The 14825-nt window shown below is 39.5% G+C and overlaps 1 protein-coding gene and 1 pseudogene across 9 annotated transcripts in view; one reads left to right on the top strand and one right to left on the bottom strand.

Moving 5' to 3' along the window:
- DNM1L (dynamin 1 like) overlaps positions 1–14825 on the bottom strand; it is a 66338-nt gene that overhangs the window by 40264 nt on the left and 11249 nt on the right. The window lies entirely within an intron of this gene.
- LOC122679858 lies at positions 2298–2834 on the top strand (annotated as a pseudogene).

The following is a 14825-nucleotide window of genomic DNA, read 5'->3' as shown; positions in this document are numbered from 1 at the left end:
GTTGAACAGTAAGATTCATCTCCTACACAAGGCCACTCTTCAAGACTTGGAGAGGTTGCTGTTTATTCTAATGCACCCAAACCACCACAGAGACTCACAGAAAACAAAGAAACAGAGGAGTATGTTCCAAACAAAAGAACAAGATAAAACTTCAGGAAAATAGCCTTAATGAGATGCAGATCAAGGATATATTTGATAAAGTTCAAGTTAACAGTCATAAAAATGCTAAAATAGCTCAGATGAACAAGAGAGATTTTCAACAGAAAGAAAATACAAGAAAGCACCAGAGTTCAACAACAGACTACATGAAGCAGAAGAATCAGTAAACTTGAACACAGAGCACTGGAACTCATTAATCAGCAGCAAAAAGACAGTTTAAGGGACTTACAGGACAACATTAAGTGGACCAACATTCACATTATAGGAGATTCAGAAGAAAAAGAGAGAAAGGGGCAAAAAACTTGAAAAAATAATGGCTGATAACTGCCCTAAACTGGGGAAGATAAGAGACATTCAGATCCAAGAAGTTCAGAGAGTTTGTATAAGATGAACCAAAAGAGACCCAAACCATTTATAATTAAAATGTCAAAAGTTAAAGACAAGGAGAGAATTTTTAAAATAGCAGTACAAAACAACGTACTATGTATAAGGAAAATCTCCCACAAAATCAGTAGGTTTTTGAATAGAAACACTGCAGGTCAGAAGGGAGTGAGTGGCACAACATATTCAAAGTGCTGAAAGAAAATAACTGCCAACCAAGAAATCTCTACCCAGCAAAGCTGTCTTTCATTATGGAAAAACAGGTAAGAGTTTCCAGACAAGGAACAGTTGAAGGAGTTCATCACCACTAGACTGGCCTTAAATGTTAAAGGGATTCCTGCAAGTTGAAACAAAAGGGAGTGAGTTAGTAACAGGGAAACAAAGTATGAATTTCACTGGTAAAAATAAATATATAGTAAAATTCAGAATAATCTAATGTAAAGATGGTAGGTTAATCACTTGTAAATCTAGTATAAAAGACGAAAGTAGTAAAAACAATTAGCGAGGGAGGGGAGTAAAAGCTTTATATAAGCTTTTTATAACACTATACTGATGTTATCAAATTAAAATATACTATATTATCAATTTAAAACAGACTTATAAATAAGTTTTAAATAAGCTTCATGGTAACCACAAACCAAAAACTTATAGTAGAAATGTAAAAGATAAAGAAAAGGAATCTAAACATACCACTATAGAAAAATCATCAAATCACAGAAGGATGAGAAGAAAAGGAAAAAAAAGAAAAGAAATTATAAAAGTCAGAAAACAATTAACAAAATGTCAATAAGTACATATCTATCAAAAATTACTTTAAATGAAAAAAAAATTACTTTAAATGTTAAATGGGCTAAATTCTCCAAATAAAAGATAGAGTGCCTAAAAGCATAAAAAAAAAAAAAAAAGACCCATGTATACAGAGTCTACAAGAGACTCACTTCAGATGTAAGATAACACACACACTGAAAGTGAAAGGATGGAGATATTCACATTCAAATGGAAACTAAAGAAAGCTGGGGTGGCCATACTTATATCAGACAAAATAGACTTTTAACACATTATTCATTGGGGGATTTTTGTAGAAACTAAAGTCCATGGCCCATGATTTGTTATGTAAGAGAATATTGAAACATCTCCATTTGCGTAAATATCACCAACTTACATTGCACTTCATATACTTATTTGAAGCCTTGTACATGCCTCACTAAAGCATTTTAGTATTTCATTAAAGTGTGACAGGCAGTACAACAGGCACCTCTGTGCAGGGGAACGGAACACCCAGCACACACACACCATGGTTCACTGCATCCTGCCCCGGAAGAGCAGACTCGACACTTTCTGGCGGCACTTTTTTTCCCCCCAGTCCTATAGGTATTATTTCCTCTAGAATACGTTCTTTTATTTCACCTGGTAGTTGACAAGGTGGATCTTTGCAGGAAGCTCTTTTAGAAATGCCACAAGGGGCTTCCCTGGTGGCACAGTGGATAAGAATCTGTTTGCCAATGCAGGGGACATGGATTCTATCCCTGGTCTGGGTGTATCCCACATGCTGAGAAACCAGCTAAGCCCCTGTGCCACAATCACTGAGCCCATGAGCCACACCAACTGAAGCCCACACGCACTAGAGCCTGTGCTGAGCAATAAGAACAGCTGGCACAAAGAGAAGCCCGGTGAGTGAAACCAACACCTCCGAGCAGCAGCTGCCCTGTGGCCGAGGAGGGCTTCTCTGGCCAGTGTTGCTCCCACCAGTCTACAGCATGGGGAATATCTTTACAAACCTATTCAAGGGCCTTTTTGGCAAAAAAGAAGTGTGCATTCTCATGGTGGGCCTAGATGCTGCCGGAAAGACCACCATCCTGTACAAACTAAAGCTGGGTGAAATGGTGACCACCATTCCCACTAACAGGCTTCAATGTGGAGATACAAGAACATCAGCTTCACTGTGTGGGACACGGGGGGGCAGGCAAGATCTGGCCTCTGTGGTACCACTACTTCCAAATCACACAAGGTCTCATCTTTGTGGCTGACAGCAATGACACAGAGCATGTGAATGAGGTCCACAAGGAGCTCATGAGGATGCTAGCAGAAGACAAGCTCAGGGACACTGTTCTGCCCGTGTTTGCTAACAAACAGGACCTTCCCAATGCCATGAATGCAGCCAAGATCACAGACACGCTAGGTCTACACACGCTGCGCCACAGGAATTGGTACATTCAGGCCACCTGTGCCACCAGCGGGGATGGGTCTATGAGGGACTGGACTGGCTGTCCAATCAGCTCCAGAACCAGAAATGAGCTGTACTCTTCTCTCCTCTCCTTACTCCCTCCTCCCCTCTCACTCCCTCCTTCTACCCTCGTTTCACTCTCACGTGGCAAACGTGACCCTATGATGTGAGTGCCAGACGCGGTCTCCACGGTTGGTCACAGTGTGCTTCACCATGCTGTAAATGTGCAGATGCAGCCAGCAACTGGGTTTTTATTTAATGTAAATAGTTCTTGTTTCCAATGAGGCAGTTTCTGGTACTCCTGTTCAATATCATGTGGTAGTCACTTAGCCCTGGCCAACTCTTTGCAACCCCATGGACTGTAGCCCACCAGGCTCCTCTGTCCATGGAATTCTCCAGGCAAGAATACTGGAGTGGGCTGCCATTTCCTTTTTCAGGGATCTTCCTAACCCAGGAATCAAACCTAGGTCTCCTGCATTGCAGGCAGATTCTCTACCATCTGAACTACAGGGAAGTCCCCCTATCCAATATTACTCAGCTTTTTTTTTTTTTAATTGTAAAAGGAAAATCAACCCACTGCTTAGTACAGAGAAGGGATTTTTTTTTTTTTTTTTTTTAACAGAGAAGGGATTTTAAGCACACAGGTCATCCAGGAGTTGCTGTGTCAGACGAATCCGATGCTCCTCCTCTGGGCTTTAGATCTGTGTTAAGATGCATTTTGTGGTTGATTTTTAACCCAAACTCAGTGCATTTTTAAAAATAGTTACAAATACAAGACAAGGAGAATACTTGAACACACAGAAGGGAGAAATATGCCTAGTATAAGTTCTGCAGTAATGGCCTGAATCCAGTCTACTGGTGGTCTCTTTCCCATTGGGAACGTGGAACAGGGCAAAACCAGCCATGATCCATTCTGCATAGTCACAATAGGGTCCCTGTGATTTGCTCTGTCTTGGGTCATCCCACACCCCAGAGCTTTTGTCTTGCCTTTGGGCTTACATGGCAACCCAGGAAATGGGGTGAAGGTTATAGCCACCACTCTCAGACCCCTTGGAAGAACCCCAGTCTTTGCTTGGGTCAGCATGGGCACTTTGGTTGAAACACCCTGGCTGGAGCAGGAGTCCTTGAAGTCCCCTTGCTTGCCTGATCTGGAGGCCCCTGTCTACATATGCTTTCACTCCCTCAGCCTAAGAGTCAGATCTGCCATCAAAAATGATTACCTTTTTCCTTTATATTTTCATAAAACACTGAAGAAACTGGAGCTATTAAACTTTATCTTGGGGAAAACCTCAGAACTGGCTTATTTGCTGTCATCAAACCTCTTACTGCTTTCAATACACAATAATCAAAACAAAAGACTAAAAAAACAGCAGCACCCCAGGCATCCCAACAAAGAGCCCCTGTTCACCACAACCAGAGAAAGCCCATGCAGAGCAACAAAATCTGATACAACCAAAAATAAATTAAAAATAACAAATTTAAGAAAATAAAATTACAATTTTTTAAAAAATGCCAAGAAGTGGGGAGGAGCAAAGATGGCAGAGGAATAGGACGGGGAGACCACTTTCTCCCCTACAAATTCATGGAAAGAACATTTGAACGCTGAGAAGACTGCACAAAACAACTTCTGATCGCTAGCAGAGGACATCAGGCACGCAGAAAAGCAGCCCATTGTCTTCAAAAGGCGGTAGGACAAAATATAAAAGATAAAAAGAGAGACAAAAGAGCTAGGGACGGAGACCCGTCCGGGGAAGGGAGCTGTAATAGAGGAAGTTTCCAAACACCAGGAAACCCTCTCAGTGGCGGGTCTGGGGGAAGTTTTCCAATCTCGGAGGCCAACCTAATTGGGAGGAAAAATAAATAAAACCCACAGATTACATGCCTAAAAACAACTCCCAGCAGAAAAGTACCCCAGACGCCCGCATCCGCCACCAGCAAGTGGGGGCTGAACGGAGAGGAGCGGGCAGCATCGCTTAGGAACAAAAGAAAGACTGAGCAATTCCAGAGAAGAGCTTGCCGGCAGCGGACCTGCCCATCCGCTGCCGGAGGCAGGAGGCAGGGGGGAGGGGAAAGGGGCAAGAGACGGCACCCCCTACCAAACTGCAGACAGGTTCCCAGTTTCTAAGCAAAGACTTCCTGAGATTCTGGATGGTTGACATCCGCCGGGAGGGTCGCGGCTAGAGACCAGCTCCCCAGAGCAGACACAAGGTGCACCCAACCAGTGTGCGTGGAAACTGAGGCAGGGACCGAGGAGGGGATAAGGCGCACTGCACATGGGGAGAGTGCGCACATCAAGCTCCTGGCCGCCTGAGCTGCTCCAGCCGCGGAAGGCACAAAACGCAGGCCCAACCAAGTCTGTGCTTTTGTGGAGAACCTGAAAACTGGAACTGCATGCAACTCAGGGCCCGCTCCCTGAGATTTGTCTGCAGCACCCCTCCCTCCCCACAGCACGACTGAACAAGTGAACCTAAACAAGAGACCACCTCCGCCCGCATGTGTCAGGGCGGAAATTAGACACTGAAGAGACCGGCAAAGAGAAGCCAAATAAACAAAGGGAGCCGCTTCAGAAGGGACCGGTGCAACAAATTAAAATCCCTGTAGGTAACACTGACTACACGGGAAGGGGCCTATAGATATACAGAAGTGTAAGCTGGAACAAGGAGCTATCTGAAACTGAACTGAACCCACACTGCCCATAACAGCTCCAGAGAAATTCCTAGATATATTTTTACTATTTTTTTAATTTTAAAAAAACACTTTTTAAAATTTTTTTTCTTTTATTTTCTTTTAAAATTCCCTATTACTCCTCTGTTATTCCTTAATTTTCATTTTCATATATTTTTACTATTTTTTAATGAAAAAAATTTTTTTCTTTTTTCTTTTAAAGTACTCTATTGCTCCTCTATTACTCCTTAATTTTCATTTTCATTCTCATATATTTTTACTTTTTAATTAAAAAAAATTTTTTTCTCTTATTTTCTTTTAATGTCCTCTATTACTCCTCTATTACTCCTTAATTTTCATTTTCATTTCACTACAACCTTGAAAAAAAAAGATCCTATTTTTAAAGCAAACTTCATATATATTTCTTAATTTTTTGTGTTTTTGTTTTCCATATTGTATTTTTAAGAGTCTAATCTCTACTCTAGGTTTTTAATCTTTGTTTTTCAGTATTTGATATCAATTTTGGACATTTAAGAATCCAATATTCAATACCCATTTTTACTCAGGAGTGTGATGATTACTCTTTCCCCCTTCTGACTCTCCTTTTTCTCCCCCAGATCACCTCTATTTCCTCCCTCCCCTTCTCTTCTCAATCCAATTCTGTGAATCTCTGTGGGTGTTCTGGGCTGCGGAGAACACTTAGCGAACAGAGTACTGCCTAGATCTGTCTCTCTCCTCTTGAGTCCCCATTTTTCTCCTCATGCTCATCTCTATTTCCTTCCTCCCTCTCCTCTTCTTCATGTAACTCTGTGAACCTCTCTGGGTGTCCCTCACGGGGGAGAATCTTTTCACCATTAACCTAGAAGTTTTATTATCAGTGCTGTATAGCTGGAGAAGCCTTGAGACTACAGGAAGAAGAAAACTGAAATCCAGAGGCAGGAGACTTAAGCCCAAAACCTGAGAACACCAGAGAACTCCTGACAACAAGGAACATTATGTAATAAGAGATCATCCAAAAGCCTCCATACTACACTGAAACCAACCACCACCCAAGAGCCAGTAAGTTCCAGAGCAAGACATACCATGCAAATTCTCCAGCAACGCAGGAACATAGCCCTGAACGTCAACTTACAGGCTGCCCAAAGTCACACCTAACACATAGACCCATCTCAAAACCCATTACTAGACACTGCATTGCACTCCAGAGAGAAGAAATCCAGTTCCACACACCAGAACACGGACGCAAGCTTCCCCAACCACGAAACCTTGACAAACCAATCGTCCAACCCCACCCACTGGGTGAAACCTCCACAATAAAAAGGAACCACAGACCACCAGAATACAGAAAGGCCACTCCAAACACAGCAATCTAAACAAGATGAAAAGGCAGAGAAATACCCAGCAGGTAAAGGAACATGAAAAATGCCCACCAAGTCAAACAAAAGAGGAGGAGATAGGGAATCTACCTCAAAAAGAATTGAGAATAATGATAATAAAAATGATCCAAAATCTTGAAAACAAAATGGAGTTACAGATAAATAGCCTGGAAACAAGGATAGAGAAGATGCAAGAAATGTTTAACAAAGACCTAGAAGAAATAAAAAAAGAGTCAATTAAAAATGAATAATGCAATAAATGAGATCAAAAACACTCTGGAGGGAACCAAGAGTAGAATAATGGAGGCAGAAGACAGGATAAGTGAGGTAGAAGATAAAATGGTGGAAATAAATGAAGAAGAGAGGGAAAAAAGAAAAAAGAATCAAAAGAAATGAGGACAACCTCAGGGACCTCTGGGACAATGTGAAATGCCCCAACATTCGAATCATAGGAGTCCCAGAAGAAGAAGACAAAAAGAAAGGCCATGAGAAAATACTCGAGGAGATAATAGCTGAAAACTTCACTAAAATGGCGAAGGAAATAGTTACACAGGTCCAAGAAACCCAGAGAGTCCCAAACAGGATAAACCCAAGGCAAAACACCCCAAGACACATATTAATCAAATTAACAAAGATCAAACACAAAGAACAAATATTAAAAGCAGCAAGGGAGAAACAACAAATAACACACAAAGGGATTCCCATAAGGATAACAGCTGATCTATCAATAGAAAACTCTTCAGGCCAGAAGGGAATGGCAGGACATACTTCAAGTAATGAAAGAGAATAACCTACAACCCAGATTACTGTACCCAGCAAGGATCTCATTCAGATATGAAGTAGAATTCAAAAGTTTTACAGACAAGCAAAAGCTGACAGAATTCAGCACCACCAAACCAGCTCTTCAACAAATGCTAAAGGATCTTCTCTAGACAGGAAACACAGAAAGGCTGTATAAATGCGAACCCAAAACAGCAAAGTAAATGGCAACGGGACTATACCTATCAATAATTACCTTAAATGTAAATGGGTTGAATGCCCCAACCAAAAGACAAAGACTGGCTGAATGGATACAAAAACAAGACCCCTATATATGCTGTCTACAAGAGACCCACCTAAAAACAAGGGACACATACAGACTAAAAGTGAAGGGCTGGAAAAAAATATTTCACGCAAACGGAGACCAAAAGAAAGCAGGAGTCGCAATACTCATATCAGATAAAACAGATTTTAAAATAAAGGCTGTGAAAAGAGACAAAGAAGGACACTACATAATGATCAAAGGATCAATCCAAGAAGAAGATATAACAATCGTAAATATATATGCACCCAACATAGGAGCACCGCAATATGTAAGGCAAATGCTAACGAGTATGAAAGAGGAAATTAACAATAACACAATAATAGTGGGAGACTTCAATACTCCACTCACACCTATGGATAGATCAACTAAACCAAAAATTAACAAGGAAATACAAACTTTAAATGACACAATGGACCAGCTAATTGATATCTATAGGACATTTCACCCCCAAACAATCAATTTCACCTTTTTCTCAACTGCACATGGAACCTTCTCCAGAACAGATCACATCCTGGGTCATAAATCTAGCCTTGGTAAATTCAAAAAAATTGAAATCACTCCAGTCATCTTTTCTGACCACAATGCAGTAAGACTAGATCTCAATTACAGGAAAAAACTATTAAAAATTCAAATATATGGAGGCTAAATAACATGCTTCTGAATAACCAACAAATCATAGAAGAAATCAAAAAAGAAAAGAAATATGCATAGAAACGAATGAAAATGAAAACACAACAACCCAAAACCTATGGGACACTGTAAAAGCAGTGCTAAGGGGAAGGTTCATAGCATTACAGGCTTACATCAAGAAACAAGAAAAAAGCCAAATAAATAACCTAACTCTACACCTAAAGCAACAAGAGAAGGAAGAAATGAAGAACCCCAGGGTTAGTAGAAAGAAAGAAATCTTAAAAATCAGGGCAGAAATAAATGCAAAAGAAACAAAAGAGACCATAGCAAAAATCAACAAAGCTAAAAGCTGGTTTTTTGAAAAGATAAAACAAAATTGACAAACCATTAGCAAGACTCACTAAGAAACACAGGGAGAAGAACCAAATCAACAAAATTAGAAATGAAAATGGAGAGATCACAACAGACAACACTGAAATACAAAGGATCATAAGAGGCTACTACCAGCAGCTCTATGCCAATGAAATGGACAACTTGGAAGAAATGGACAAATTCTTAGAAAAGTATAACTCTCCAAAACTGAACCAGGAAGAAATAGAAGATCTTAACAGACCCATCACAAGCAAGGAAATCGAAACTGTAATCAGAAATCTTCCAGCAAACAAAAGCCCAGGGCCAGATGGCTTCACAGCTGAATTCTACCAAAAATTTAGAGAACAGCTAACACCTATCTTACTCAAACTCTTCCAGAAAATTGCAGAAGATAAACTTCCAAACTCATTCTATGAGGCCACCATCACCCTAATTCCAAAACCAGACAAAGATGCCACAAAAAAAGAAAACTACAGGCCAATATCACTGATGAACATAGATGCAAAAATCCTTAACAAAATTCTAGCAAACAGAATCCAACAACATATTAAAAAGATCATACATCATGACCAAGTGGGCTTTATCCCAGGAATGCAAGGATTCTTTAATATCTGCAAATCAGTCAATGTAATACACCACATTAACAAATTGAAAGATAAAAACCATATAATTACCTCAATAGATGCAGAAAAAGCCTTTGACAAAATTCAACATCCATTTATGATAAAAACTCTCCAGAAAGCAGGAATAGAAGGAACATACCTCAACATAATAAAAGCTATATATGACAAATCCACAGCAAACATTATCCTCAATGGTGAAAAATTGAAAGCATTTCCCCTAAAATCAGGAACAAGACAAGGGTGCCCACTCTCACCATTACTATTCAATATAGTTTTGGAAGTTTTGGCCACAGCAATCAGAGCAGAAAAAGAAATAAAACGAATCCAGAAAGGAAAAGAAGAAGTGAAACTCTCACTGTTTGCAGATGGCATGATCCTCTACATAGAAAACCCTAAAGACTCCACCAGAAAATTACTGGAGCTAGTCAATGAATATAGTAAAATTGCAGAATATAAAATCAACACACAGAAATCCCTTGCATTCCTATGCACTAACAATGAGAAAACAGAAAGAGAAATTAAGGAAACAATACCATTCACCACTGCAACAAAATAATAAAATACTTAGGAGTGTATCTACCTAAAGAAACAACAGACCTATACATAGAAAACTATAAAACACTGATGAAAGAAATCAAAGAGGAAACAAACAGATGGAGAAATATACCGTGTTCATGGATTGGAAGAATCAGTATTGTGAAAATGAGTATACTACCTAAAGCAATCTATAGATTCAATGCAATCCCTATCAAGCTACCAACGGTATTCTTCACAGAACTAGAGCAAATAATTTCACAATTTGTATGGAAATACAAAAAAACACCGAATAGCCAAAGCAATATTGAGAAAGAAGAATGGAACTGGAGGAATCAACGTGCCTGACTTCAGGCTCTACTACAAAGCCACAGTCATCAAGACAGTATGGTACTGGCACAAAGACAGAAATATAGATCAATGGAACAAAATAGAAAGTCCAGAGATAAATCCATGTACCTACAGACACCTTATCTTCGATTAAGGAGGCAAGAATATACAATGGAAGAAAGACAACCTCATTAACAAGTGGTGCTGGGGAAACTGGTCAACCACTTGTAAAAGAATGAAACTACAACACTTTCTAACACCATACACAAAAATAAACTCAAAATCGATTATAGATCTAAATGTAAGACCAGAAACTATAAAACTAGAGGAGAACATAGGCAAAACACTCTCCAACATAAATCACAGCAAGATCCTCTATGACCCACCTCCCAGAATATTGGAAATAAAAGCAAAAATAAACAAATGGGACCTAATGAAACAAAAAAGCTTTTGCACCACAAAGGAAACTATAAGCAAGGTGAAAAGACAGCCTTCAGAATGGGAGAAAATAATAGCAAATGAAGCAACAGACAAAGGATTAATCTCAAAAATATACAAGCAACTCCTGCAGCTCAATTCCAGAAAAATAAATAACCCAATGAAAAAATGGGCCAAAGAACTAAACAGACATTTCTCCAAAGACGACATATAGATGACTAACAAACACATGAAAAGATGCTCAACATCACTCATTATCAGAGAAATGCAAATCAAAATGTCAATGAGGTACCATTACACGCCAGTCAGAATGGCTGCTATCCAAAAGTCTACAAGGAATAAATGCTGGAGAGGGTGTGGAGAAAAGGGAACCCTCTTACACTGTTGGTGGGAATGCAAACTAATATAGCCGCTATGGAAAACAGTGTGGAGATTCCTTAAAAAACTGGAAATAGAACTGCCATATGACCCAGCAATCCCACTTCTGGGTATACATACCGAGGAAACCAGATCTAAAAGAGACACATGTACCCCAATGTTCATCACAGCACTGTTTATAATAGCCAGGACATGGAAGCAACCTAGATGCCCATCAGCAGACGAATGGATAAGGAAGTGTGGTACATATACACTATGGAATATTACTCAGCCATTAAAAAGAATTCATTTGAATCAGTTCTAATGAGATGGATGAAACTGGAGCCCATTATACAGAGTGAAGTAAGCCAGAAAGATAAAGACCAATACAGTATACTAACGCATATATATGGAATTTAAAAAGATGGTAACGATAACCCTATATGCAAAACAGAAAAAGAGACACAGATGTACAGAACAGACTTTTGGACTCTGTCAGAGAAGGCAAGAGTGGGATGTTCTGACAGAACAGCACTGAAACAAGTATACTATCAAGGGTGAAACAGATCACCAGCCCAGGCTGGATGCATGAGACAAGTGCTCAAGGCTGGTGAACTGGGAAGACCCAGAGGGATGGGATGGAGAGGGAGATGGGAGGGGGGATTGGGATGCGGAACACATGTAAATCCATGGCTGATTCATGTCAATGTATGGCAAAAACCACTACAATACTGTAAAGTAATTAGCCTTCAACTAATAAAAATAAATGGAAAAAAACTAATTAACACTCTTCCTTCCCAAACTAGAGCCAGACATCCTGGAATGTGAAGTCAAGTGGGCCTTAGGAAGCATCACTACAAACAAAGCTAGTGGAGGAAATGGAACTCCAGTTGAGCCGTTTCAAATCCTAAAAAATGATGCTGTGAAAGTGCTGCACTCAATATGTTAGCAAATTGAAAACTTAGCAGTGGCCACAGGACTAGAAAAGGTCAGTTTTCATTCCAATCCCAAAGAAAGGCAAAGCCCAAGAATGTCCAAACTACCGGACAACTGAACTCATCTCACACGCTAGTAAAGTGATGCTCAAAATGCTCCAAGCCAGGTTTCAGCATACGTGAACCATGAACTTCCAGATGTTCAAACTGGTTTTAGAAAAGGCAGAGGAACCAGAGATCAGATTGCCAACATCCGCTGGATCATCAAAAAAGCAAGAGAGCTCCAGAAAAACATCTATTTCTGCTTTATTGACTATGCCAAAGCTGTATTTGACTGTGTGGATCACAATAAACTGTGGAAAATTCTGAAAGAGATGGGCATACCAGACCACCTGACCTACCTCTTGAGAAACCTGAAGGCAGTAATCAGGTATGGATGTGAGAGTTGGACTATAAAGAAAGCTGAGAGCCGAAGAATTGAAGCTTTTGAGCTGTGGTACTGGAGAAGACTCTTGAGAGTCCCTTGGACTGCAAGGAAATCCAACCAGTCCATCTTAAGATCAGTCCTGGGTGTTCACTGGAAGGACTGATGTTGAAGCTGAAACTCCAATACTTTGGCCACCTGATGTGAAGAGCTGACTCATTTGAAAAGACACTGATGCTCAGAAACATTGAAGGCAGGAGAAGGGACGACAGAAGATGAGATGGTTGGATGTCCGACTCCATGGACATGAGTTTGGGTAAACTCCAGGAGTTGGTGATGGGATAGGAAGGCCTGGCGTGCGGTGGTTTATGGAGTCACAAAGTGTTGGACACAACTGAGTGACTGAACTGAACTTCCCAAACTCTTCAAAGAAAGAGGAGGAGGGAATAATTCAAAATTCATTTTACAAGGCCAGCATTACCTGATACCAAAACCAGGCAGGACCACCACAAGAGAAGAAAATTGCAGGCTTATATCCCACAAAAACATAGATGCAAAAATCCTCAACAAAATCACAGCAAGCTGAATTCAAAATTCATTAAAAGGATCATATGCCATGATCAAATGGGATTTATTCCAGGGATACAAGGATGGCTCTGTTACACAGCGCAGTAACAAAATGAAGGATAAAAATCAGATGACTATCTCAATACATGCAAGAAATACATTCAATATCCAATTCAATATCCATTCATAATTAAAAAAAAAAAACCTCAACGAAGTGAGTAAAATAGGGAGCATATCTCAACTTAATAAAGGTTATATATGATAAGCTGTCAACTAACATACTCAATGGTAAAATGGTAAAAGCTTTCCCTCTAAGATTAGAAACAAGACAAGGGTGCCTACTCCTGAGACTTCAACTCAACAAAGCATTGGAAGTTCCAGCCAGACCATTAGGTAAGAAAAAGGTATCTAAGTTAGAAAGTAAAGGAAAACTGTTACTATTTGCCATATTATATGAAGAAAACCCTAAAGACTCCAGAAAAAACTGCTAGAAGTAATCGATGAATTCAGTAAAGTTGTAGGATACAGTCAATATGCAAAATAGTTTTTGTTTCTATACCGTAATAATGAACTATCAGAAAGAGAAATTAAGAAAACAATCCCATTTACAATTGCTTCAAAAGAATAAAATACCCAAGAATAAACTTAACCAAGAAGGTAAAAGACCTGTACATTAAAAACTATGGAACACTGATGAAAAAATTGAAGATACAAGTAGAGATATTCTGTGCTCATGGATTAAAAGAATCAAGATTTCTAAAATATCCATACTACCCAAAGTAATCTACAAATTCAATATAATCCTTATCAAAATTCCAATAACATTTTTCAAAGAAACAGAGTAAATAATCCTAAAATTTATAAATAGGATAGCCAAAGCAACTGTGACAAAGAACAAAACTAGAGGAGAGGCATCATACATGCTTCCTGATTTCCAACTATGTTTAAAAGTTGTAATAATCTGGGAGTTCCCAGGCAGCCTAGTGATTAGGATTCTGAGCTTTCACTACCATGGCCCTGGTTCAATCCTCCTGGTCAAGGAGTAACTGAGATCCCTCAAGTCACAATAAGATGATGCCATAAAAGATATCACCTCACACCTGTTAGAATGGCTATTACCAAAAAGGGAAGAAATAAATGTTGTGCAGGATGTGGAGGAAAGGAAACTCTCATATGCTGTTGGTGGGAATGTAAATTGGTACAGCCACTGTTTTAAAAACAAATACACAGACCAATGGAACAGAGAGCTCAGAAATAAACCTACACATATATGGACAATTAATTTACACCAAAGACAACAAGGATATAAAATGGGGAAAGGATAGTCTCTTCAATAAATGGTGTTGGGAAACATAACAGCCACATGCAAAAGCATAAAACTGCACTATCTTATACTAAACAAACAAACAAACACAAATCAGCTGAAAAATGGGTTAAAGACTTGAATATAAGCCCTGAAAATGTAAAACTCCTAGAAGAAAAACATAAACTGTAAGCTCCTAGACACTGGTATGGGGGATGATTTTTTTGGATTTGACACCAAATCAAAGCCAACTAAAACTAAATAAACAAGGAGGAGTACAAAAAACTAAAAAGCTTCTGCACTGCAAAGGAAACCATCAATAAGGTGAAAAAGGAACCTATGGAATGGGAAAATATATTTTCAAAACATTTATCCCAGAGAAGAAAACGGCAGCCCACTCCAGTACTCTTGCCTGGAAAATCCC

The sequence above is a fragment of the Cervus elaphus genome, chromosome 22, assembly GCF_910594005.1.
Source record: "Cervus elaphus chromosome 22, mCerEla1.1, whole genome shotgun sequence".
Lineage (NCBI taxonomy): Eukaryota > Metazoa > Chordata > Mammalia > Artiodactyla > Cervidae > Cervus > Cervus elaphus.
The sequence above is the reverse complement of the archived record's forward strand: the minus strand, read 5'-3'. Positions and strand labels throughout refer to the sequence as shown.